The sequence below is a fragment of the Zeugodacus cucurbitae genome, chromosome 3, assembly GCF_028554725.1.
Source record: "Zeugodacus cucurbitae isolate PBARC_wt_2022May chromosome 3, idZeuCucr1.2, whole genome shotgun sequence".
In the NCBI taxonomy this organism is placed as follows: domain Eukaryota; kingdom Metazoa; phylum Arthropoda; class Insecta; order Diptera; family Tephritidae; genus Zeugodacus; species Zeugodacus cucurbitae.
The window spans coordinates 27,477,782-27,505,313 of record NC_071668.1 but is presented as its reverse complement, the minus strand read 5'-3'; the positions used below and the strand labels follow the sequence as shown (position 1 = coordinate 27,505,313).

Genomic DNA, 27,532 nt, shown 5'->3' with positions numbered 1-27,532 from the left:
TTGGTCAGAGTGGAAGGAATGCCTCAAGTGTCCGCAGCGACGCCGCTTTTGTGTGGAGCGTTGAGTAGGAAAAGTGGCTGCGTCACTGGCAGTGGCCTTGTGGCCTCTATAGTCGCCGTCATGATGCACTGTTTGTAAGTAGTCTCGTCAAGAATGAATGGTATTACTGCCACAGTGACTGCCAGTTTAAACTCAAACTGTGGGGGAAATTCTATGTTCTTAAATAAAACCAACATCATTATTTGTCATTCTTATGCGTCCAGCGGATTCCCAGCCTCATCACATGTATGCTATTCCACAGTGTCCGGTGAGTACTCCCATCATTGCGACAAGGTGAATATTTTTAAGTTTACACACATTTATGTGCTCCACTTTGGGCCAAATGGATCTCACAACTGAGCGGGTTTTAACAACGCTTACAATGCTCGAAAGATGTCATGTGATCCAGTGCAAGATCATATGGTGTAAAGCGATCTGTTACACCAACTCGAAGTCCCCCTACGTAAGCTATGTAAAGAGACATTCAAAAAACTTTCTATGGCTAACTACAACGGTCAATATCATCTAAGTACCTAGTCAAATGTATACAAGTCAACAATTGGATAAGTTTGCCCGCTTTAATGTGGAAAAAAATGCGAAATCGCAGTTACCAAAAACAAATATCGTTCAGCTCCTTTAAAGACTGCTTGAATCAATGGATATTAGGGCAACACCTCATATCTTGGAAAGCTATCAATACAGGGCTTACCACCAAAATAACTTTAGTGTGGTGTAGACGGTGGTCAGTCCCAAAGTCTCTTTTAGGTAAACGGAAATCGCGTCTTATGATAGGAGTTACTCCATGTTGCTTTCCCCTGAGATCTCAGTTCTGCCAGTTGGTGCGGGTTATCTTCCCATGTCCCAATCTAAAAGAAATTGGGACAGGTGTCAAAATATAATATATCTATCAAATCCAGTTGTTGAATGGTGTTACTTTCTTAGATCTAAGTTAGGAGCGTAATGAGACCAATTATAGTCAAAGTGTCACTTCCGGCTAGGCCATATATACGAGGGCTGCTATATATATTTCTGGCCTAGGCAACACTAAGTGTTGCCAGGTGCAATCTGACATTTCCATTGGAAAGATTGACATTTTTTAGCATAACATCACTCATAACGTTTTGTCATTCAATCGTGAATTGTTTTATTTACAGGGAATTAAAAAATTCATATCGGCCAAAAAATGGAATTAACTCGTGAACATTGATTATCGCGAACATTGATTATTGAACGTGGATTATCGCGACAATAGTGCATCGATGAACTAAAGTCTTTGTATGGCTATGAAGCACCATCCTATAGCACTGTGAAAAACTGGTACAACGAATTCAGTCGTGGCCGACGCTTGCTCAAAGACGAATTCCGTGAAGGTCGTCCAAAAACAGCCGTTGTGCCAGAAAACATCGATGCCGTACGTGAACTGATAATGCAAGACCGTCATGTAACATACCTTCAGATAGAGGCATGCCTATGCATTTCTCCCACCACCATACATTCGATATTGCATGAACACCTGGCCGTAAAAAAGGTTTGTTCTCGTTGGATCCCGCACAATTTGACAATCGCTCAAAAAAGGCTCAAAAAAAGTGCTTCGAAAATTGGTTTGAGAGCATGCAAAAGTGTATAAATCTTGATGGAGAATATTTTGAAAAACAATAAAACCATTTTCGTTGATAAATATTCCTATTTTCATTATTAGGCCAGAAATATATATAGCAGCCCTCGTAAAACTGACTTCTCTCCGGTATAATATTTTTCAATGCACACTTCACAAATATTTAGAGCGATAACTCGATTGCGTTCTAATTTGGAACAACTCTGTGAATCACTGTAAATAGCTCACTACAAAAATGTGAACTTGAATTTTACGCCCACACACAATCGCCATAATGTTAAATGAATTTCGCTTTTTACACAACACAACTCATAAGAAACATTTGTAAATGTGCCCATGCTTGATGAATTTCTTGGTCGCGATTGCAAAAGACCAACCACAATTGTTATAATAATAATAACATTACGAAGGCGGAGGAGGGAGTGAACACACCTACATATACAAATTCATGTATATACGCGCCAATTCTTCACTTTGATGCCTTCGCTCTTCCGCTTTTCCGCTTCCAACGGCTCTTCCGGCACAAAAGCTGGCAAAATCATATAATACACATACATATATACATATATACATATATAGATTCATGCATATGCAAGTAGGTGGCAAAGCAAAAAGGCAGCTCGTAAGCAGGCATTCAAGAAAGTCTTACAGACATACAAGTTTCCACCCTCCACATCCGCCCACCTACCCTCGAGCGCATTACATTTGCTCTTTGTAGTCGTATTTATTATAATAAGCTCTTTCACTTAAGTGACTGTTGTGAAACGTTGGCTGCCGCTTGCCGCGTTATACTTGTATGCATATTGTTATTGTTGTTAGTGCTCTTGTTGTTACTCAAAGTTTTCCTTTCCGCTTTTGTCATGCTTTTTAGCCATAATTGTTGCGTCGTTGCGGGCCGTTTCCGTTTTCAGCCACTTTAGGCCGCTTGCATTTTTTATATTCCACATGCGTTCCATTTTCGCCAACACCCAGTCCCCACCTTCACCCCCACTCTGGCTGGCTATCTTACGCTTTATAGCCATTTTATGGCTTACACTCGGCGCTACTTGGTCACTTTAAAAGACCTTTGTGTGTCTTAAACGCTACAGTAACACGCCTGCGGCAACGGTTCCCAGCAGCTTTTTGTTGCATTTAATTTCATTGCCACTTGACATACACACTCGTAAACACCTTGCGGCAGTTCACTCATAATTTGGTCAAGGGTAGCGCTTTAATGTGACACATCTATGTATATATATGTTTAAAGCCAAATAGGGTGCCTAAATTCACGACTGCCGCATCGAAATGCCAGAATCTGTTGTAAGACTCATCAAACTTTGGTCCAAATGAAATGTTTATTTGTTTGAGTTTTGGGTAATTTGTATTGTTTTACTTCTTGTTGGCATTGTCTGTTGTTTTGTTATGTGTGTGTATGCTTACTGCTTTATTCATGAGTACTTACTCATCACTGATGAGATTAAAAACTTTGCTCAACTTTACTTGACGATGCTGTTGATGATCCATTTCGTGGTTCGTTACGAGTTCATTTATTGCAGTGCTTATTTCGGCTTTACTTCGGACAAGTTGGTGCGTGAAATGTACAAGATTTGCTGCTTTATTTACGTGTAAATATATATATTTTATTTATTTTTTATATTCCAAAAGTTAGTACGAACAACATATGCACACACCTACTACAAACATATATACAATTTCTGTATATTTTATTTCCAAGAAGTTGGTTGACTTTCCGTGTGGCAATCGTTGTCAGTCGTCAGTTGATGGCCACTTTAAGAAGTTTATAATTTGAGGCAAATCACTTCAATTTGGAGATTAATAGCTAAGCAGTTAAGTAGTTTTTGTAGTTAGTGTAATTGTAAGCTACTGTATACAAAAATTGAATAAGTTCGTTTAACTGAATTTCGAAAGATTTCTGTTTAATTGCAGTTGTAATTGATATTTCTATTAATCAACACAACGTGTAGAGAGTTGTATGAAAAATATCTTCTTCACCAAGATAAAATATTTTAATAATTCTATAATACTTTATCAAATTAAATAATCTCGAATGACCTCGCAGTTTGTATCAAGTATATCGAGATAGCCAATGTAAATGCATATTTCACATACCCTGGAATATAATGTTGACCATAGTATTGGAAACAATTGATCTTGAATTGGAAAGCTACCGTCCTTGTGCATCCCTTTCATTTGAAGCATAAGCAACAATAATTTTTATACTCCCGCAACAAAAGTTGCTAAAGAGAGTATTATAGCTTTGTTCACCTAACGGTTGTTTGTAAGTCATAAAACTAAATGAGTTAGATATAGGGTTATATATACCAAAGTGATCAGGGTGACGAGCTGTCTGCCCGTCCGTCCGTCCGTCTGTCCGTCTGTCCGTCCGTGCAAGCTGTAACTTGAGTAAAAATTGAGATATCTTAATGAAACTTGGAACATATGTTCCTTGGCACCATAAGAAGGTTAAGTTCGAAAATGGGCGGAATCGGACCACTGCCACGCCCACAAAATGGCGATAACCAAAAAAACATAAAGAGCTATAACTAAGCCATAAATAAAGTTATGAAAATAAAATTTGGAACATAGGATCGCATTAGGGAGGGGCATATTTGAATGTAATTTTTTTGGAAAAGTGGGCGTGACCCCGCCCCCAAATAGGTTTTTTATATATATCTTGCAAACCAATAAAGCTATATAAACCAGTCTGCAGTCATTTCTTTTCGCCGTTTCCTTATACAGTCCAAAAATGAAAGAAATCGGATAATAACCACGCCCACCTCCCATACAAAGGTTAGGTTGAAAATGACTAAAAGTGCGTTAACTCACTAACGAGAAACGTCAGAAACACAAAATTTCACAGAAATGATAGCAGAAGGAAGCTGCACTCAGATCTTTTTACAAAATGGGAAATGGGCGTGGCATCGCCCACTTATGGGTCAAAAACCATATCTCAGGAACTACTCGACAGATTTCAATGAAATTCGGTATATAATATTTTATTGACACCCTGATGACATGTGTGGAAAATGGATGAAATCGGTTCACAACCACGACTACTTTCTTTATAACTCACTTTTGAATTCCATTTGAGTCCTTCACTTTATAACATATACATTAGGAACCAATAATGATAGCGAAATAAAACTTTACACAAATACAGTATATGATCTGTGGCATCACTTGTGAAAAAATTGTCGAAAACGGACTATAACTTTTCAAGGCCCCAGATATCGAACATGTTGAACTCAGCGCCTAAGGTTAAATTTTAACCGAAAATATGGGTAAATCTCTCAACTAATTTAATGTAATTAAGAGGAAATTGTTTTCTTCCAATAGTGTGTCTCTGTTCCAAAAATTATTAAAATCGGGTCACAACATCTCTTAGCTCCCATATACATAATTATAGATTTTGCAAAAATATCATCCCCTAGCTCCCATATACCTAATTAAAAGTTTTTCAAAAATTCGTTGGGCTTTATTACGCATATGTGTATTGGTTAATATGTGATATATCTTAGCAAAATTAAGTGAGCGTATAGTATTGGATATAGTGTACCTTGCTGGTGAAATTGAATGAAATCGGTTCAGGAATTACGTCAGCCCTCATACACTATATAGGACGATTTTCGTTATTCTATTAAACTTTATGCCGAATTTATGGGTAAATTTGTGTGTTATCTTAATAAAATTTCTTCAATAAATTGCGAGAGTATAAAATGTTCGGTTACACCCGAACTTAGCCTTTCCTTACTAACATATTGCGAGGGTGTACTAAAATTGATGGCTTGTTTTTCTTTTCTCGAAATAATGCTTTAAATCAAAAGGTTTAATATATAGTATTCCAATAAAGTCATGTATTTAAGTGGAATCCAAATTTTCATAATATTTAATAGTATTTTATACAACAAGACTATGAAATTAATTTTCTAAGAAATTTCCATACTGAATATGTAAAGCACCCTTAAGATACTATATATTAAAGCGTATCTATTCAGCGTATCTACCAATTCCATTTAACCACTTGACAACATAAAATTCAAGGCCATTATGAACTTCAAAACTTTTAAATTAAAACCAACCAAGGATAATAAATAGCAGCTGCACTGTTTACAATATATCTATGGTAAAATGAGACAACAAATTTGCAAAGCACACTACTTCACTCTCGACGAGACCTTACTAAATAAACTGGAAAATATTTCGCTAATGTAATCTACAAAATTACCAAAATCACTTCATAACCAAAGCAAGCACCTATCCTGCGGATGGCAGAAAGTCCGTTGCGAAGAGGGGAGGAGTACGATCAAATCAGCCGCTAAGCGAAGATAAGCAAACTCAAAGGCAGAGGAAAAGAACACGAGTTAATAAAATATGTTTGCAAATGGAGAATCAGACTCAATGGAAAGCCAAAAGCAATGATGAAGCATAGAGGAGAGAAGCTCAGATGTTGACGGTCAAAAGGAGATGGAGAGACGTCGAAGACGCAATGGAATTCCGCGCATAAATTCGAATGCAGTAAATAAAAACAAATATTTTGCCAAAGTACCTAGTCAATAATTTTTGCTACTCGAATTGATGAAATTTGGAATGCGCTGCAGAAGCAGCATCTTACAACAGCACTACACATCCACGGCACCACAAAGAGCGAACGCTCCAACGGACCATTGATTGTGCCAATTCGGACGATGGCATTTTCCATTCAGCGCTGCTTTGCTGGCTTTGATGAAGTTCGTGCTTGCTTTATGCCATTGCCATTGTCTGCGCCCTGCCACCGTATTCCGTGCTACATTTATGGAATTTGTCTGCATCATTAGATAGCAACAAATGCCGGCGAGCGGCACCTATACGCTTCGCTGGATGCGCAGCCAACAGCGCTAGTTACACGCTAATACGAATATTTCCAACGTCGATTTGGGGCCAGTACGATGTTCAGGCAATTTCATATTTTGAAAAGGCTTCAATTGGACGAGCACCGAATGGCACGGTGTGAAGGGCCGGCGAAAATCAATGCAAATAATGTCGATGAACCGAGAGTGGCGCGTAAAAAATGACGGAATAAATATGAGAGAAAGACAGTGTGCTGCTGGCAGCCTGCAAACCAGAAATAACCTGGCTTCGACAGGCAGGTCTTGTCTTTGGGGCATTAGGCTTAATCGCCGTATTTGCTGTGGTGATTTGTGGCTTGTTGATAAAATTGCTATTTTCGTCCATCAAAATGCGATGATAAAGTTGCGCCTAGCCAAATCGAACCAAATCAAATGCTATCGCCATAGTGGGCGTTAAGCGTACATCCACGTTCAAATTATCTGGGTTGGGACGCAAAGTGGCTCATTCGATTAGCCACCAAATGCTAATACAACATGCAATGCGCTGCCAGCCAGCCAAACGGCCAGTCAGCCACTCGGTCTGTGACTCGCTGTGGGCGCCATGTTTATCAACGCTTTAGCTCAACACTCCGTTTTTTTTGGCATGTTGCTCTTGCTCGTTATTTGTATCATCAGCTTGCCTTTTATTTATCAGCTTCGCGCAGTGAACATTGAATACAGCGTACACTGAGCTGACATTACATGCATTCCCATTTGTAGTGAATTTTATTTATGTATTATCGTACCAGCGTTCGTTTTTTATGTTCCTCATTTTTATACACACGTTAAATGCTGCACAGTGTAGAATAGTTTTGTTCAGAGACGGGTTGATATAGATTTATACCAGGCAAGCTAAAAGTTTGAATATAATAAATATGTGCTGCACTCGACAAACCACGGTCTTGGTTCTTGACTGACGCCAGATTTATGAATAAGAATTTCACCAAAAAGTCAACAGAGTGGTTTTAATGATCGAATGGTCGAGCAATAGAGTTGATCACAATAGTTGACCCTTTACAGATATCAAAGGAACTTGTTGGGCATATGTTCATAAATAGTTGATTATGGAAAAGCCTTGAGTGAGGTGAAATCTGCTTGAGATCACAATGGACCAGCTCACTGTGACCAAAATCAGTGAAAACGATATAAAATTACTTAGATCTAATTCCACATAGTGGGAAAAGCGATATCGAGGGAAAATTATTTGTTATGGAATACAAAATTCCATGATGTTTGATAGAAATGAGAACATGCTGAGTATATTAGTATGTCCATTATCCTATCAAAGTAACATCAAAATTTAGGCGGAGCGTTAAGATAGGTATATTGCCTTCACCCCTGTAGAATAATAAAATAGAAGTGTTTACTAAAAATCGTTCACAAGATACAAACATTTCAAATATCGGCAAGAAGTCGAAGGGTTTACAAACCATTCAACTTGAAAAATTGTGCATATTACTCCAATTGATCCCTTATAACCCATGTACAACCAACCGAAGTTCGTTCTGCAAGAGTATTTGAAGTTCGGTCCCATTCGCACTTGTTCCTGCTTTATTAATTTTGTTTCTGTTTTTGAATTTCTTCACCCCAATAGCAAGCTATCGCCTGCACTTATTTAAGAGCCCCTCATCTCTGACGTAGCGCACACAGCTCACTCGCACATTGAAGCTGACACGAAATCATAAGCACATTCGCTTCCACACTTAACTGTATTTCGCACAAATTTCCTTCCCAATTGGTAAATATTATTCTTGGCCAATATTTTCGCGTGCACTCCTCCAGTCTGCAGACTTCCCGCCCCGTACTCGAGGCGTTTTACTTGCCATTCAATTCGTTGCGCATTGCTGCTTGCCTCGGTAATGTTTTCATGCGATTTCGCATCACATTTGTTTATGTCGTATTTATGACTTGTTTTGCATTTGTTCTTTTCTGTTTTTCGATTTTTCTTTTTCATATTTCGTTATTCTTGTTTTCGGCACTTCAGTTTCCTTTTTAACTTCGATCGTTTTTTCTTGTTTTTCTCGTTTTTGGTGTTTGTTATTTATTCGTATTTTATATTTTTACAGCCAAATTATTATGCATAGCGATATGAAGCGATAAATCGTGGATAGCGTCTTCGTCGCTTCGCCTACATCCATCGACGCGTATTTCGGCGTACAACAATAAAAGAAATCAAAGAATAACACAATACAATAATACTATAAAAGCGCCATTTCGGTATATTGAATTCGCTCGAGTTTGCGGCAAGTGCTTTGCACTCAACGCACTTTTGCGACATCATCGACACTTACACATATATATGTACATACATATACATTCCGATAATTTTATTCGCTCAAGTAATTGTAGGCAATAAATTGCATATAATATGAATGATAATTTTGTTTTCATAAGCTGAAGCACAATAAAAGCTCAGTTGGCCTAAGCTTAACTTGCTCCATTTAATACAAGGGAAGCCATTGCAATGAGGACGATCAATTGTTTGCCAATAACAAATGAGGGAGTCGGTGCAGTTTTTTTAAATTACGTCTCCATTTAATTTGTTTCTTCATTTTAAATATTCTTGCATAAACTTTCGTTTTCGCTTTCAAATATCAGCTAGTTAAACATTAATCATTGAAAAACACTCTTACGACATGACTATAGGTTAACCACTTGAAATAGACACTTGGATAGACTACTAGACCACTTGGATAGCAGCGTTACAACACAACTTGCTGACATAAAGTGTTTTCCGCCAAAACTGCTTACAAATTGCGTTACGTAAAATTGGCGTGACAACAACAACAACAAAAACCATACCTCCCAGAGATAGGCAGTCTGTTTATTTTAATTGTAAGAATTAAAAGAGAAAGGAGGCGAAAATACTGTTTTTGTTTACGTTGACTAGTACAATATCTAGAACAATATCAATCTAACTTTTAAATTATATTGCGTATATTTTTCACTATACCAAATTAATTAATTAATAATTAATTAAGTGTTTAAAGGAGCGTAAGTACCCCAATGTACGTCATACTACTATTATTTCTCAGATTTCACAGCCTTAACTACAGAGCATTTTCTCAAAGGAGCACCCATTCGGGCCAAACCTGAGCCTGGTCTCGAGTCGCTATCCGATGGGAAATAATTACAATATTCCATAATAATATCAAGTACAAATGAAACAATTCAGTAAAATAATAAACTGCAAAAACCTATAAACCACCCATATAGAGAAATAACACGTTCACCAAACTTGGTTTTCAATAAATCGATTCGCTGTGTGGCTTGTGGCGCCTTCCTGTTGGAACCACATATTCTCCAAGTCCATACCATCCAATTCGGACCAAAAATATTCGGTTACAATTGAACGGTAGCGATTCCCATTAACAGTAACGTGCCGGTCCTGATCATCACGGAAGAAGTACGACACAATGACGCCGCGTCAGATCGGGAAAAAATATAGCGTCGTTTGATGTTCATATCGCTGTACTTATGTAGAGTCCCTATTGAAAACCCCTTTATTAGCCTAGGGTAATCGGATGGTTAAATGAGCATATGCTTCATCCTTTCATCGTACATATTTCATATGAACTCTAATCCACACTACTCAGCACTGGCACACAATTATCAAAGGTACAACACTGACATACCACATTCACAACATCATAAGAACACCATCCTCGAATACAAGCCATATAGAATATATAACCCACTCCAGCATAAATAAATGGATTGTCGTCTTCGGCTGGACTACTATTTCGGCTCAAAAACGGCTGCGAACGTATGGTCAAGCGCATCACCCGCTTCTTTCGAAAGATTTTTTCACAAAACTTTAATTTAGAAAGAAATTGTTAAAACTTTATTCAGTATATAATATCCTAAATAATAATAAACATTTGTTTAATTAAATATTATAATAATACATATAAATGTTTTAAAACACCGACGGTATCAATCCAACATTTGTAGTACGGTTTTACTTATGCTACGAAGTAAGACTTTATCTTGGTGATTACCAGCAATCTCAAAATGTCCAAGAAAAAGTAGCTGGAAACCAAATCTGGTGGATGCAGAGGTAATTCGAAGTTTAAATAATAAAATTTTACAAATAATTTAATTAATTTGAGATACGCTTACTACTATATGAATTATTCCATACGTATGTCAAGTATGCAGTTTACTTGGATGACTGTTAATCATGTTAATAATCATGAAAGATATGTCAAACAAATTTCCATCCCATCCAATATATGTTTTTTGGAATTCTTCTTAATATTTCCCTGGCATCGTTGCTGGTGCAGAACTTAGCATGTACCGAATTTTATATCTCTCACTTCCTTGTTTTAGCTTGATATTTTTAGTGTTAGAGTTGGATGATAGTTGGATACATTTCATCCTTTCCTAGAATGAATGATTTTCGTGAATCTATAACTATCCGGTCTCAACCGGTATATTAGACGAATCAATATATTACACCCTGTTTGTTATTCAAACGTATTCGAATTCGCATTAATAATCAGCCTTTGACAGCTCTCAAAAAATGCTCCAATTTTATTTGTCAAACAAATTTAAATCGTCTTTTGATTGCATTTAATTTGTTGAAAATTAAATTTAAATTTAATTATGTTTTCATTTATTAAATTTTATTATTGCAATTTACAACATTATGTTGATTTGTCAACATATACACCACTCTATCATTGAACATATTTCATTGGGTTGCACTGGTATTTTCACATAAATTCACCACAAATTAAATAACAATTTGTCAGTTAAATAATTACTTCATTGCAATGTAAATTAAAAATAATTAAGCGTTAAACTGATAACAATCTCTTACACTCAGAAAAGAAACACTTTAAAGTCACTTTAAATCCAGCACAAGGAACTTCAAATTTAAAAATTTTTATGTATGAAAACCAGCCGTATTGAAAAATATTTAATCTTAAAGTTAACACTTTAAAATGTAAATTATTAATGTTAGCACTTTGAATATTAAAGTGAAACCTTTACATTTTAATATGCGCATTCTCGAATACAATATAAACACTTTTGATTTTAAAGTTCACACTTTTAACCCAATTTAAAAATGTTTGTATTTAAATTAAAAGTTAACACATTCAACCTCAAATTAAAAGCTTTAGCTTTTATTTTGAGAGTGAACACTTTCAAATGCAATTTAAAAGCTTTCACTATAAACTTTAAATAAAACACACTATTTTAATTGTTTTTAATTCACATTTTTTTTATTCAAACATATTTAAATTTAAATTTATTTTATATCTATGAAATAACTTATTTATAACTGATTTATAATTCATTAAATAAAATAATTTAATTTAAAATTAAATAATAAACCATTATATTATTATATCTTTTTTAATCTTGCATTATATATTCTTATGAGTTATGTGTTATGCAAATTATATTCTTATGTGTTAACAAATGTCGCTTTAGAGAACTAAAGTTAGAAAAAATTTGCTTACATTTATTTTGTTCGCATTGAAGTTTATCTCTATTTGACAATAAATGCATGTATTTTAAATGTCTTATTAGCACATCAACACTTTTAAATAACTGAAAACATCTGAAACATTTATACATTATTACAATCGAAAAATTTACAAAATATAATTTTTTTCATTCATATGTGTTAACAATGAAGTAAGATTTTAACTTTTTTAAATCAAATTTTGAATCTAATTCATAAAAATACTTTTGGATAAATATCCATGGCATTTCGCAGATCTTAGGATATTTAAGATTAAACACGTGAAAGATTTTAAAGCATATATCCAAACTTTCAATAAAAGAATTTAGTTTGTACAAAGTTTTGTCAAAGTAAATGTAAAAGGTTTTAAGATCGTCCTCAGAGTCTCCTACCACAATTATAAACGGCTGTACAGTCAATTTATTATAAAAATATTTACCGATAATTTCTTTTATTCGTATTGACAATTAGCGATTATTGTTGTTAACTGCAAAACGAAGCTTTCATTAGCATCTTTAATGGTGGCTTTCTTTTTTGTATTTCCATCTACACTTAATCTTGCTGAAGGCAGCAGAACTGAATTGAGAAGAATTGTAAAAATGTAGTCTTGAAAATCTAAAAAAAAAATATTTAGTGTTATTTTATTAATTTAACAACAACTTACCAATTTTTTTCGTCGTTTTTGCTTGGTTCAAAAGATCTATTGATAGCTGATTCCGTATGTTGGCATAGTAGTAGTTCACTATCTTGGTTTTAAAATTATCCCACTTTGTTTTTAAAAGATTATCTTTTGCTGGATAAATCAAATTGAAATCTAGATTAATCTAAAAAAAAATATATATATATCCTTGAATTTTGTGTTAAAGTTCTTTTTAAATACCAGAAATGGTGCTCTGGAGTCTTTTTAAATTGGCCACTCTTGCAAAAAATCAGAATTCGAAAGCTTTGCCAAATCCTTTTTCCGAAATGTAAATGTTTTTTGCCATTTGTCAATAACCTCATCCCAATTATTGATATCTTTTTGAAGCGAAGTTTTTAAACATAACGACAGCGTTTCGTCAACTTCAACATTTTCGTCCACTAATGGATCAAGTACTTCACTCGAAAGAGATCTTTCCGTGGATGGACTACTCTTTCTAATCTTTGTCTTTAAATTAAAATATTTGGAATAGAGCTTGCCTGAAATATAGTAATAATCCTGAAAGAAATCAGTTTACAATATGAAATAAATTATAAATTAAATTTTGAATAATACCTGGGACTCTTTTTCATTGGGAAATAAACCAATTATTTCTTCCACAATACTAGCAAAGTGTTCTGGTCTAAGCTTTGTCTTTGTTAACATGACACCTTCTAAAATTATTTTAATGAGGGCATCGCGTTGCTTATTCGTAAAACATGCCTATTCCTCGTAATATTAAATAAGTTGTTTTCCGGCTGAGTTATCGTTTAAAAATGTTGAAAGGGGCTGCAATGAAATTTATCATAAAATTTAATACAAAACCTTTTACTGTATATTCTTACCCGTTATCCAAATGCGTTTCTTATTGAATTATTTGAAGAACAAGGTGAATCTTTGTGACGGTTTTTTTCTAGCCAATCAACGACTTTTGAAGTCTGGCTCAACGTTTCGTCTTCTATTCCAAACTGAAAAAATAAGTTTGCTAAATTATAAACGCAGTAATATTCAAATGGTAATTGTATCTATGTACGTGCTTAACGTCGCAAATAAGCTTCAAAATTAATATTATATTTACCTTTGACTTGCGCCAGAAAAACAACTTTTCTCTAAACTCTGCTCGAAGACCAATATTTGTTACTGCTTCCGCAATGTCTTCTTTCGACAAATATTTTAAGCTTCGAAAAATTATTCCAGCATCTAAGGAACATTAATTAAGGAACATTAATAATGCATAACTGTTAATATTGCCGAAGAATTTTTACTTACTTTTTAAGCCATGAAAAAGTGTTTCCAGATCAAACTCCTTTAGCAGATTAAGGAGATTCCTCAACACACGTGTACGTTAAATCACCCTGCTCATTAATTTGGATATCGTTGCCAAACATTCGCAGCAAGTCGTTTTCCGGTATAATTTTACCCTGACTGGTCATTCTTGTATATTGTTTACACTTCTAAATTCTTAAATGTCAAAGTGAACACGTTTAAATAGAAAGTTTGATTTATAAAGTGAACACTTTAAATGTAAACGTTAACACTTTTCTGCACTTAACATTTTAAATTTAACACTTTCAAAATAAATGTTATAATTTTATTTTTAAACTTTTAAAAATTTTAAATCAAATGGATTCACTTTTAATACAATTTTAAAAGTGATTACATTATAAATAATAAATTGTACTTTAAAATATAAAGTTTGTCATTATAAAATAAAGTTAACCTTTTTAAATTTAAGAATTTTACATTAAAAACAAAAATTTTAACTTTTAAATTAAGAGTAAACAATTAAAAAACTTAAAATTAGCACTTTTACAAAATATTTTTTTTTGTGTTCCCCATAAAGAACCTATAGACTGAGACACTTTAAATAAAATTTAAAAGTGTTCACGTTTAATTTTAAAGCGCACTTTTTTTCAGTGTAATTGCGACAGAAAATAAAATTCGAGTCCCGCTAACGTAGTTACGACAATCGGAAATTATTGCTGTATTTAAATTACAAAACCGATAAATTTCATATCTCTAGTTATATTGATGCAATAGTTACTGCTAAAGCTTTAAAGACTACTTTATTATGAGCCGTATTGATTATGGTGACTGCTATGCGGTAGGTTATGGTCACATTAAGAAAACTTGTCAATGAGTTCAGCTTGTCTGAACATTTAACTTAGTAGAAGGAAGAGCCGCTCCTCAAAAGCTTCCACACACCACACCGACTTCGATTGTGCGCCGCACTTAGCTTTATTGAAAACTTGCTGTTTAATTAATTACCGAGTTATATACTTTTATAAATACTCCTTGTGTGAAGTGTAGCAGGAACAACTATTTAAACACGTTTGCAAAGGACTCACTCACTTCAATGCAAACTCATTTCAAATTTCCACTCAAACACCATTCGATTGCTTTTCACAACACTTTAATTGCATATCGGCTGGAAACACGCAAATGAAGCCTGAGAAAAAATTTAATGAACGCAAAAAGGAAATTGATATAAAGGAAATGCTTGAAACAAAAATTAAAAGGCGATGCGATGCGATGCTACAAAAAGTGCAGCGAAGCTTTAAAAGCAATCAAAGTGCTGCGGAGTGTGTGATTGTGAAGCAAAATGGATGAAGTACGAGCAAATAGAGTGGGGAGCGGCAGCACAATTACTCATGCCGATATAAAGAAACTATACCCCGCCGCTATCATGCATTGAAGAAGAACTTTGAGATATCGTTTTAAACGGGCGAATTTTTTATGAGGCGGAAGCTGACAATGCCGCCCCACAAAAGGTACTTCCGTTTAAGGTGCACAAGCTCGCACTTAAGCGCTGCCCGTTTTTTCTACGTTTGCGGTTAAGTCGGGTGTATATGTGTACATGGCCTTGCCGCAGCACACCTGCACACATATGGAAGTGCGCGTGCCACTTGTTCTACACATGGCACTTAAAAGTACGGTCGTATGCGAGCTTTGTTGTAAGCTTCTAGCACAACATGCCTTTGTGAAAGTCGTAAATTTTGTTGTAGTGTGACGCGGTTGTTCTTCACTTTTTGCTTTCGCTGCGTACGCTTTCGTTTGCCTTTCGCTTCGACATCGCCTGTGTGGCAAGCAATCATTTTTTATCCCTCTCAGCGCTATCATTTGGGAGTCATTTTTTGCTTAACTATTTTACAATTTTTTTTTGTTGAGATATTTCATTCCTGCGTTTTTGTCTAATGTCCTTTGAACAACTATTGGAGCTTCGTTGATGATGCATAACCACGCAGATAGGCCAGCACATCTAAACGTAGTATGTACATATACATACAGATATGCTCTACAAAAATACTCATCAGGGTGTCAAAGAAAATTTTTAAAACATTCAAGAAAAGGCTAAAAAAACAAGTAGGGAAGGGCTAAGTTCGGGTGTAACCGAACATTTTATACTCTCGCAATTTATTTATTTAACGTTATTTATATTATATAATACACAATTTGACCCACATATTCGTCATATATAGTGCATAAAGACCATTGAAAGTTGGAAACCATAATATAAGGTTGGAAGCACCGAGGTCCTCGTGTTCGATAAATGGGGCCTTAAAAACCTATGGTTCGATTTCGGCGATTTTTAGAATGGGGCTGCCACACTATTAACATAGTATTTGTGCAAAGTTCTGCACCGATATCTTCACTAGTGCTTACTTTCTATATTGTAAAGTAAATGATTCAGATCGTCTTCAAAGTTCTGGTATATAGGAAGTAGGCGTGGTTGTGAAGCGATTTGGCCTATTTTCACAACATATCATTGGGATGTAAGAAAACTATTACAAACCAAGTTTCATGGAAATCGATCGAGTAGTTCCTGAGATATGGTTTTTGACCCATAAGTGGGCGACGCCACCCCCATTTTCCATTTTGTAAAAAAAACTGAGTGTAGCTTCCATCTGCCATTTCTTATATGAAATTTACTGTTTCTGACGTTTTTCGTTAGTGAGTTAACCCACTTTTAGTAATTTTCAACCTAACGTTTGTATGGGAGGTGGGCGTGGGTATGATCCGATTTTTTTTATTTTTGGACTGTATTAGGAAGTAGCTAAAAAAAACGACTGCAGAAAGTTTGGTTTATATAGCTCTATTGGTTTGCGAGATATGTACAAAAAACTTAGTAGGGGGCGGAGCCACGCCCACTTCCCAAAAAAAATTACATCCAAATATGCCCCTTCATATTGCGATCCTTCACACCAAATTTTATTTCCATAGCTTTATTTATGGCTTAGTTATGGCACTTTATGTGTTTTCGGTTTTCGCCATTTTGCTCATTTTCGAAAGCAACCTTTCTATGGTGGCAAGAAATAAGTGTGCTCCGAAATTTTCATAAATCTTTATCAGATTTTTTCTTGCAAACATTAGAACGGTTAAGGTTAAGTTCTAGTTTATTTCGAGGAAACTTTCGAATTTCTTAAATACAGTGAACACCAAGGACACCGTACATAATGCTGGTTGCAAAAATTTACTTAGATTTTCAAGGTAGCCCCAGGAAACAAACTGTTTGGACTGGGTTATGATATAGGAAAGGAGGTGTTTGGTAAGGAGATTCATTACGGGACATATGTTGAATACATCGGGCTTAGTCTAGACAGTTAGAGGTTGTCCGTATCGCAATTGCGACGGGGTCACAGATAGATACAGATTCTCGGGACGACCGCCGACTTTGCTGACATCCGCAAAATGTCAGACCTTTAATTTCAAAGCTTTATAACATTTTTAAAACGGAATAAGAGCACCTAATTCAACTCTCTCCAACCCTTCTTTCGGATTGGACACACGTGTTGAAACACCAATTTCTATAACAGAAGCCGATAGAATTTCAATTACTATTTCATTCTCGTATATTTTTCCATAAAGAAATGGCAAACCTTACTGAAGAGAAATGAAAAATATGGAGTTGTTTGCTGTCCCTATCGGTCTACTTTTGTAATGTCTCTATTGAAGACTCCTTTACCTTTATGTGTTAGATATAGAACCTAATTCACCGGCCCGCTAGGGTGGGAACCCCATTAATCTCAGTTGACGGCAACTGGCAACTTTAGACTTCAGTGGGTCTGATCCGTTAGAAAAAATTCCACGCTTTAATGCATCTCTTTTATATAAGTTAAGTTTCAGTTTTTAGTCATACCCTAATGTAAGCAGTACTAGATTTCTAATTTGTTTTCTCTTTGATTTATTTTCCACAGCGGTTTATCTGCCGATAGTAAAAGTTCAATGTCTTGTGGTCAGGCTTACTTTTCTGACTTTTTTGATACTTATAAAGGATTGCGATTTCTGCATCGCAAACAACTACAGTTAGCTCTGATACCTGAGCAAAAAACAAAGTGGTACAAAAAGTACCAATTATTGCTGTCACTACATTCCGGGTGCTATCTCCTCTATTTTCTAACACTCCGTTATAATTTGCGTATCTCCTCTTTATAATAACTTTGTAAAGTTTTTTCCAAACTTTGGCATTTTGAATAAATAATTGGCGCACAATAACTGTCAATCAGAAATCTGTTTTTTATTGATGAGTGTAGATTTAAGCATGCATATATGCAACGGCACTGAAAAGATTGCTGATATTTTGAGGTATATAAATAGATGTCTTAGATCAACCTAAGAAATCAAAGTCGTTTATTATTTTTTGCTGCTTAATAAATGGCAAAGGTCACGTTATTTTAATAAAAATAGATGAGAAAAGACTACCATTTATTTCAATCGTAGGTTACATCAGGAAATTTTTTTGGGATCAAGGCACGATCGTATTCTAAGCTGACATTAATATCTAAACTACATTGATTGATTTCAAAATTATTCACATAGTTTCACAAACAGATATCAGGTAATTAATTTGTAAGAAAGAAAACCACTTTTTCGGAAGCCACCACTGCTGTCTACTCGCTTTACACTTCGGTTAGTTTAAGGTTAGGTTCGGTTCTATGGCTGATCCCCAAGATGGTAATTACACATGATTTGCTAAAATCAAGTATTATGTGATGCCAGAAAACACCTGTAGTGTCTTGAGTGGCTGGAACGTTCCACACTTAAGGCAATAATAAAATTACAAAATTTATTAGAAAAATCTAAACATTTGTGATTTAATATAATAAATGACAAAATATGGAATAACACCAAAACGGAATAAGACCTTCTCTCAAAGCTTAACCAAATTGCTTGAATTCCCCTATATTTTCTCAATTTTTACTTTTCATCTCAGTTGCCAATTTAAATGTTTTTACGCACAAACTTTATTCATGCAAATTTTAATACTATCCTAAACGCTGTTCACCAACTTTTGCCTACCACAGAAGCTTCCCCCGGCTTTCGCTGCGTTTGTTGGTTGTTTGCGGCACCCAGCTCTCTGTGGATGAATGAATGCCTGCGGAGTGTACGCAAGTGAATAGTTTTCACAGCCGCCAAAAGTGCGATGAATGGCTCGAATTGCCAGAACTTGTTCACTGTGATGCCACTCACCATATGCAGCCGTCGTGTGACGGCGATATTTTAAATAAATCCAAGCTTCCAGTGTTCTTTGTGCGAGCACTTCATGCCACACATTCAATTTCAGCAATGTTGTGACACACTGTTGACCGTTGTACATTGTATGATGGAAAATTTTATTTATTGTCTGTCGAACTAGGTGCATATACACAGGCAGATTTTTATAATACGCTTGTCGGCGACAGCTACTCGAACAAAAGCCATTGCGTTTTCCCATTGAATAATTCCGCTACCTTTAGTTTGGAAGAGCATTCTTGTTTCTCCTTTTGCTTTCTGTTTTACTTTCATTATTTCTCTCCAGCTGATTTATGCTAGACTAAAAACGCTCACTAAACTTTGAACTCATAAAGCTCAGCGTCAGTTGCTGTTGAATACGGAAAGTAGGCGATCAAAAGAAATCGAAGAAAAAGTGAAAAAGAAAGTCATAAAATCTACTGAATAATAAAGAAGATATTTGTTTACAGACATATATATATCTTCTTTACCTGTAATGATTACTACTAAAAGTTGCGGTCAGGAACAGATTTCGTAAAATTGTAACTTTTTAAATCTTGTTTTGAAGGTGAAGAATAGAATAGAATGCTTATAGAGGTATGCATTGGGACCTGTCCCCCAATGTATACATCGACTCCATTAGTCCCAGCACTCTGATTAATTCCAGAATAATGCTAGGAGTAAGTGAGTCGATGCGTCCTTCAATAGCGTCTGTAAGCCCCAATTCTGTTTCTGCTCCTGTGATATGCTGCACATTCTAAAAGTAAGTGTAGGGGAGTTTCAGGGACAGGTTTCTGATGACACCAAGTCCAGATTGTGTAGGTGTTTCCTGAGCTTACAGTGTATTGTTAGTTTGATTCTTTTCTTGAGAGAGGTTTATTACAAATTAGAATATTTTAGTGTTATAACCACCCAATAGGCATTTTTCTTGGCGTAGATCCGCAGTCTGCCGCTAATGTTTCTCTTTGTCTCTCTTTTATTTCGTCCGGAACATCTGCCTGAATGTATGGGGTCCCACTATCAAAAAAAGATTTAGGCCCAGCAGTTTTGAGCAGCTGCCGTTCGAGCCAATTTGTAGTTTTTGTTTCAAAGCTAATTTTGTGTTCAATGTGCTCCCCGGTGATACCCGACTAAGCACCGTCCAGTATTAAATTTTATTTTGGATTTAAACCACTAGCACTGATGATATACTGCTTTATCGACTGAAGCATCTGAAAGCTGGGAATTGGCAGTTATTATGCTAAACCATTTCATCATCTGTAACAAATTGTTAGGAAAGCATACGGTATTTACTATGTTCCCGAAATAAGGACCTGCCGTATATAGCAGTTTTTGTGTCTTTAAGGAATAAATATTTACTAATAAATTATACAATTAATCTTAGCAGCCTAAATTGCTTGGTTGACTTTGACGGATTCATTGAAAATTAGAGCAATTTTTATACTCTCGCAACAAATGTTGCCAAAGAGAGTATTATAGTTTTGTTCACATAACGGTTGTTTGTAACACCCAAAACTAAACGAGTTAGATATAGGCTTATATATACCAAAGTGATCAGGGTGAAGAGTGGAGTTCAAATCCGAATGTCTGTCTGTCCGTCCGTCCGTCCGTCCGTCTGTGCAAGCTGTAACTTGAGTAAAAATTAAGATATCTTGATGAAACTTGGCACACTTATTTCTTGGCACCATAGGAAGGTTGCTTTCTTCCTTACTTCCTAATACAGTCCAAAAATGAAAGAAATCGGATTATAACCACGCCCACTTCCCATACAAAAGTTAGGTTGAAAATTACTAAAAGTGGGTTAACTCAACATATCTCAGGAACTACTCGACCGATTTCAATGAAACTTGGTTTGTAATAGTTTCCTTACATCCCAATGATATGTTGTGATAGGCCAAATCGCTTCACAACCACGCCTACTTCCTATATACCAGAACTTTGAAGACGACCTGAATCGTTTATTTTACAATGTATAAAGTAAGTACTAGTGAAGATATCGGTGCAGAACTTTGCACAAATACTATGTTAATAGTGTGGCAGCCCCATTCTAAAAATCGCCGAAATCGGACCATAGGTTTTTAAGGCCCCATATATCGAACACGAGGACCTCGGTGCTTCTAACCTAATATTATGGTTTCCAACTTTCAATGGACTTTATACAATGTATATGACGAATATGTGGGTCAAATTGTGTATTATATAATATAAATAAAGTTAAATAAATAAATTGCGAGAGTATAAAATGTTCGGTTATACCCGAACTTAGCCCTTCCTTACTTGTTTCCTAATATGTCCTTAACATTTCGTATATGTGCTGCCTTAATTATACCAATTCATATACAAGTGTTAAGTCTACTCTTTGGCCGTAGATCTCGTCAGCTCTTCAGGATTAAACAATTAGAAAATTTTCTTCATTTTTCCAATAATTGTATTTTCGCTTAGCTTATGTTTATATTACTTAAAGAACTCCAATGATTATAATATAGTGTATATACTAGTTGTAGACACACCTGTGTATAGTTATTCACCCCAGTTTAGCGCTGTAACACAACTTGGCACGGTTGCCCGCTCAGCCACCGAAACTCATCCCGCCGTTAAAATAACTTACGGTGCCAGTATCTTTAAGCTGTCAACGTTGCCATCACTAATGCTTCTCCGCATTTTTGCTGTTTTTGACTGCAACGTTGTCGTGACTGTCAAAAATATGTCAAGTTGTAGCGTTCTCACCCGCAAATTTGACGTTGCATTGCTCTCCGTTGCTACGCACCGCACATTTCGTCGCCACAGTTAGATTCGTTGAGTTGATGACGCCAAATTGATGGCTTGGAAAATGGCGAATGGTGGAATAACACATTTTAAAATGATTAGCTGCGAAAGCGCTGACAACGCCGTTTTCAACTTTATCGCTGCTTCACTTGCAGCACAAAAGCCCCCCGCCCCTTTATGCTCCCACTGTTTCGCTCTAATCGTCGACGACGTTAGGTCTTGCTTGTTGTTGTTGTTTCATGCTCCATGTGTTTCTTGCGTAGATTTGTGTGTGCGCGCGCTACGCATTTTCGCATTTTAAGAGGATTAAACACACCGTAGAGCGACTTCGACTAACAATCTTCCGCCTGCACTTGTGGCCCCAATCATTGTTGATTCTCTTTGGCCCAATTGTTTTCCTTGAGATTTGTCACTGTCACAAACAAACAATCACAACTATAAAATATTAAATCCGCTGCTGATAAACATGTTCGCCATGAATGGCTGCACAGCATGTAAGCGCCCTTCACCAGCGTTTGGCTGTTTCTCGTCGTTACTGCTCGTAAAGTACAGGAGTGCACATGTCTTCGGCGGAAATCGGATTAGTTTCCACCTAGTTCGCTCATTAAGTTTGAAAAATCTTAAGTTAACGCGTAAATTTTTGCTTATATATTAACTGACGCATTTATATGGGTCCATGGTTGTGTTAAGTTAATTCCGCTGCAGGATATTCCACGAGAATTATGTGCCGTGTTTGGAAAGCTCGAAGTCAACGTGAGTAAATACGATCAGAAATTCTTCAAAATGTCATTAGCTTTAAGCTAAAGGAATCTGGGTTGAAATTTTTTGTCATTTATGATAAGGTATGAAGAATTAGTATATGTAACAAGTTATGGGTAATAAGATATGTTTTATTATAAATGGTATTCTGTGAGTGAGAAGATACTTGTGAAATTTGTAATGACGGAAAATATCGTTCTGTAATATAAAGCTTTTTGATTAAAGATAAGATTGGAACATCCTCTACTTATAGTAATGAGAAATATCTTTCGACAATTCTTGGGTTTTCGGAGCGCTTATTTAATTGAAGTATTAGCAAAGAACGATCACAATTTCTAATAGTTGAAGGCGTCTGAAATGTATATACATCAAACTTTAATATAAAAATGTGTTGTATCATAATCAAAATCAACATTCGTTACTTAAAGATTTGATTGATTGTCTTCATTATACCCTCGCAACAAAGTTTATAAGAGAACATAAGCTTTCTTCACATGACGGTTGTATGTAAGTGATAAAACTAAACGAGTTAGATAGAGGGTTATATACATCAAAGTGTATTTGTCTGTTCGTCCGTCTGTCCATGCAACGGATAACTTGAATAAAAATTAAGGAATTTGGTACACAAGTTCCTTAAGGCTGTGGGAGGGTTGCTAATCGGAGCCTTAGGCGAAATCAGAAATCTAAAACCTATAAAGTGTCATAACCATATAGAATGTTACAGAGGATCACACTAGAGAGGGGCATATTTGGGTGTATTTCTATTATAAAGTGTGGATCGCCCCCAAATACGTTTATTGTATATTTCTCACAAACCAATAAAGCTATGTAAATCAAACTTGAAGGTTGAAAATTATTAAAAGTGCGTTAACTCACTAACGGAAAACATCAGAAACACTAAATTTTACTGAAAAAATGGCAAAAGGGAGGTTGGAATATTACTATGTTTGATATATGCGGCCCACGGTAAGAACACATACCCGTCTATCTATATACTACTATTATAAAGGGGAATGATTTGTATGTATGTTTGTAATGAATAAACTCAAAAACTACTGTGCAGATTTCAAAAATTCTTTCACCATTGGAAAGTTATATTCACCCCGAGTAACATAGGATATATTTATTGCTAGAATATCAACCTTCTGGAAATAGTTCCCAATTGAGGGTATCAAAAAGACTCCGTGATGGAGAATCTTAATCTGAAACAAAAAATCGTCTTGCTAGTAATTCTCGCATCGCAATCCCGTGCCAGAAAGTCGAGTACGGAGCGTGTGCAGCTTTTGAAATGTTTGCTTAAGCCTGTGCGAAGCGGGAGTGTTCTGCTAGTTTTAAATAAAAAAGAATATAGAAAATTTGTATATGTATGTCTTGTAAGGTGGCTAGACCGATTTCACCCATTTTTAGACAGAAAGCTACAGACATTCTCTTCATTTTCATTGGGTTATAGTAGAACGACTTATATCGGTTTCAGTAGGCGTTAAAAGGCATTGACCGATTCCGACAATTTGTAGTAGAGCGTTATACATTAGAACCATATCAAACAGATGAAGAAGGATGTTACCAAATTACGTTTAAATAAGTCAAATAATTTCTGAGACATGTGCTAGTGTTGAACACATCTATTTATGTTCTTGATTTGTAATTTCACTTAAATTCAAGTAGTATAATGAACAATTTAAGACCTCTTCATTTTAAATTCTACAGTGCAAATAATTTTTTTGAAGCCCTTATATTTTCTATAATCCAGCTAATTCTTTCTCTGCTACTGAGCAACTTTCCCAGCAACGTTTGACACACTTACATAAAAGCTATCTAGGTATTATATGCTGTTTATATTTGAAATATTTAAATTATAGCTACACACTTCAACATTTGCAAATATAAAACTGTGGCAACCATTTTCTCTCTGTACTTTACAATATTTTATCAGCTCTTAATGTGTATTGTTACTAAAAACAAATCCGACATTGCAATTTACTGTCATTATTAGCATTATCCACATCATCATCAAGAGGGAAAAGTGTAATCGCTTTGCATTTATTAAATCAATAGATTATGTTTGATTTAAAAGCCGAATCCGCTTAGCTATGAATATCTGCTGTACTACGAATGCCAGACATGTACATACATATATGTGCAAACATATGTATAAATGTACAATGAAATCGACATTTGCGGTTTATTTATAACGGGGCAGCTGTTAAAGCCATGGGATACCTGCAACGAGTAGAAGCGCATCCTCGAATATGAACTGCACACCCACTGAAGGACTGAAGCCATGAAATGCCAATTTTTCTTTTACTTAACATTATAATGTTAAAAGCCTGCAGAATATTCGAAATGTTAAAAAGGGGAGACAGTTCGAATGTAGAAAGTACGCATGTTATTAACAGATAGTTGGGGCTGGGGAATATTTACTACATTTATCTGTTAATTTAACCAACCTCGAAAATTTCTCCTGCCTGTTCCTTAGCAGATAATGATGTTAATCATAAAGCAGTACCAGAGATATAATATGATAATTTTTTTGGATAAATTTTTATAAACTAGACACATTTATATAATATAAAATATAAAATATAAAATGGATCTCTTTAGCATTCAAACTATCCAGTATTACTTTGTTCGAACATCGTAGCTCATCCAAATAGTTCTCTAAAATCCAAGTATGTACTTGTTTTAAGACTTTCCTATATGTGTTGAATCTTCAGCACTGAAAATGTTAATGCCATTGTATTATATGATGGTAGCCAAGAAAAACAACAATAATAATTCTGAAGAAAATATAAAATAATATGTTTTCTTGATAAATATTTAACGGCAAAACGCTGTGGGACTTTTTGCTTCAAGCAATATTCAATATTCATCGATAGATAGGTATCTCGCTAAGCCATCTAACCAATTCTTATATGCCACCTGTTATAACAAATATACAAAAATAATCATTACCGATTTGGCTAGTTTTAGTCTTGAAATATTCGTGGAAGGCCAGGAAAAGATTAGAAAGTAAGTAAATATGAAAAAGATAATAAGCGAATTTTATTCGAGTAGACAACAGAAATATAAAACAAAAGAAAACAAAAAATAATAATATTTTGAAAGTTGTCATTGTTTTTTTTTTTTTTTTTGATAAAATAATTTTGTCTGTTGTCTGATCAACTGTTGCTGACGTCAATCATCTAATTTGTGGCGACACATAAAAAATTGCCAATTAGCAACTAACATACGAGTGATTTTGCACCAATATCAAGTTGCGATTGTAGAAGCTGTTGGAAATGGTAGGGTTGCAGTTGACACCTCGACGGATTAATAGCATTTCCAACAGATTTCTGTCACTTCCTTGACTCGAAAGAGAAGGTAATTCATCTTGTTTTTCCTGACATGAAACCACAATATGATAACCATAAATGACTGATTGAATGACCTATATTCGTGGTAAAATACAAAGATCTCGATGATCTTAATGCTACAATTTAGAATTTCGTTCCAGGAGAGTTGACAGCCACAAACTAGTATGCCCACAGACTATTTAAAATTGCTTGAACTATCCCCACTCACTTGCAATTACAAGTAGTGTGAGTTGCCATCCTGCGTAAAATAAATCAACCTCGACTTTGCAATATAACAAGACTGGTTTTGAATAAGGTAATCAATATCGTCATCGAAGCCAAGTTTGAGCCAACTTTGAAATATGCTCATTTGTTACATACTTCAATACACGATTTAAAAAATTTAATGTTTAACAAATTTTGATTATTTACGCTTAATACAGATCTACTACAATCGATATTAATCATTTTCAAATTTACCGACTATAACGTTTTCGTAAGAATTTTTTCTCTGTATTGAAAAATTTACTAATTTAATCTTAACCTTAGCCACAAGAACGTGTGGCCGTGGCTGCTAGTATATAAATAAAAATAAATAAAAGTAATTTTACAGCATAAATAAACTAAATAATTCGAATGCATACATATCTTATTGTAAGTATTACTTTTTATTTCTTTAATACACGCATATATCAGCTTATGTAATTCACTAGTGAAAAGAGTAAGAGTTAGAAGCCAGGCACCGTTAAATATACATTTTTATTAGCTCATCTATTCACAGCGCTCTCAACCACTGCATCGACGGCAATCAGAGATTGCAGAAAGACTGGGTGAAAACTCAATCAAACTTGAGTGAGGCGCACATGATGTAAAGAATCACGAAAATGAACATGATTCCAGCTACATATGTACTCGTACATACATATATCTATACATTTATACATTTGGTTGTGCTTAACTGATTCTCTGACAGCTTAAATATTCATTCCATGCATATGTAGTTAGAGGTAACGGATGGAAATTACAGAAATCAAAACACATTTACATATTCGCGCAGATGCAATCAAAGAAATACATGTACACACGCATTTGATATGCATGAGGATGAACATTCGCAGCAAATCAACGACAACAGATTGGCACTTCATTGCTCGAAACAGCCGCAATCCATTTTTCACTTTCAATTTCAGTGAAAATTACACTAACACACCTCAAGCCCCATGCATATAACACATCACATGCAGATGTAACTGTGCATAGAGATACACGCTGGCAGCTAAACAATCAGTTAGATGAGGAAATTGATAGCGCGCGGAGACAGACAGACAGACACAAACATCGAGTTTGCTGCGAAAAAGGTAAAAAAGCACCGTTATAAAATTGATGAAGGACATTCAAAATGTCCCCGGAACCAACACAAGTGTTTCGACGCCAAAACTGCTTGTATAATAAACCTACACACATGCACATTTGTGGCATATGCGGCGCTCAAATCGCTGCGCCGCCATTTCA

At 35.3% G+C, this 27,532-nt stretch overlaps 1 long non-coding RNA gene across 1 annotated transcript; it reads right to left on the bottom strand.

Annotated features, from left to right (window-relative positions):
* Positions 1–12,242: 12,242 nt before the first annotated feature.
* Positions 12,243–13,086, bottom strand: LOC128920365 (uncharacterized). Its single transcript, XR_008470428.1, has 3 exons — positions 12,876–13,086; positions 12,660–12,819; positions 12,243–12,571 (listed from the first exon to the last, which is right to left on the bottom strand). It is a non-coding gene; the product is annotated as an uncharacterized LOC128920365 (long non-coding RNA).
* Positions 13,087–27,532: the final 14,446 nt, after the last annotated feature.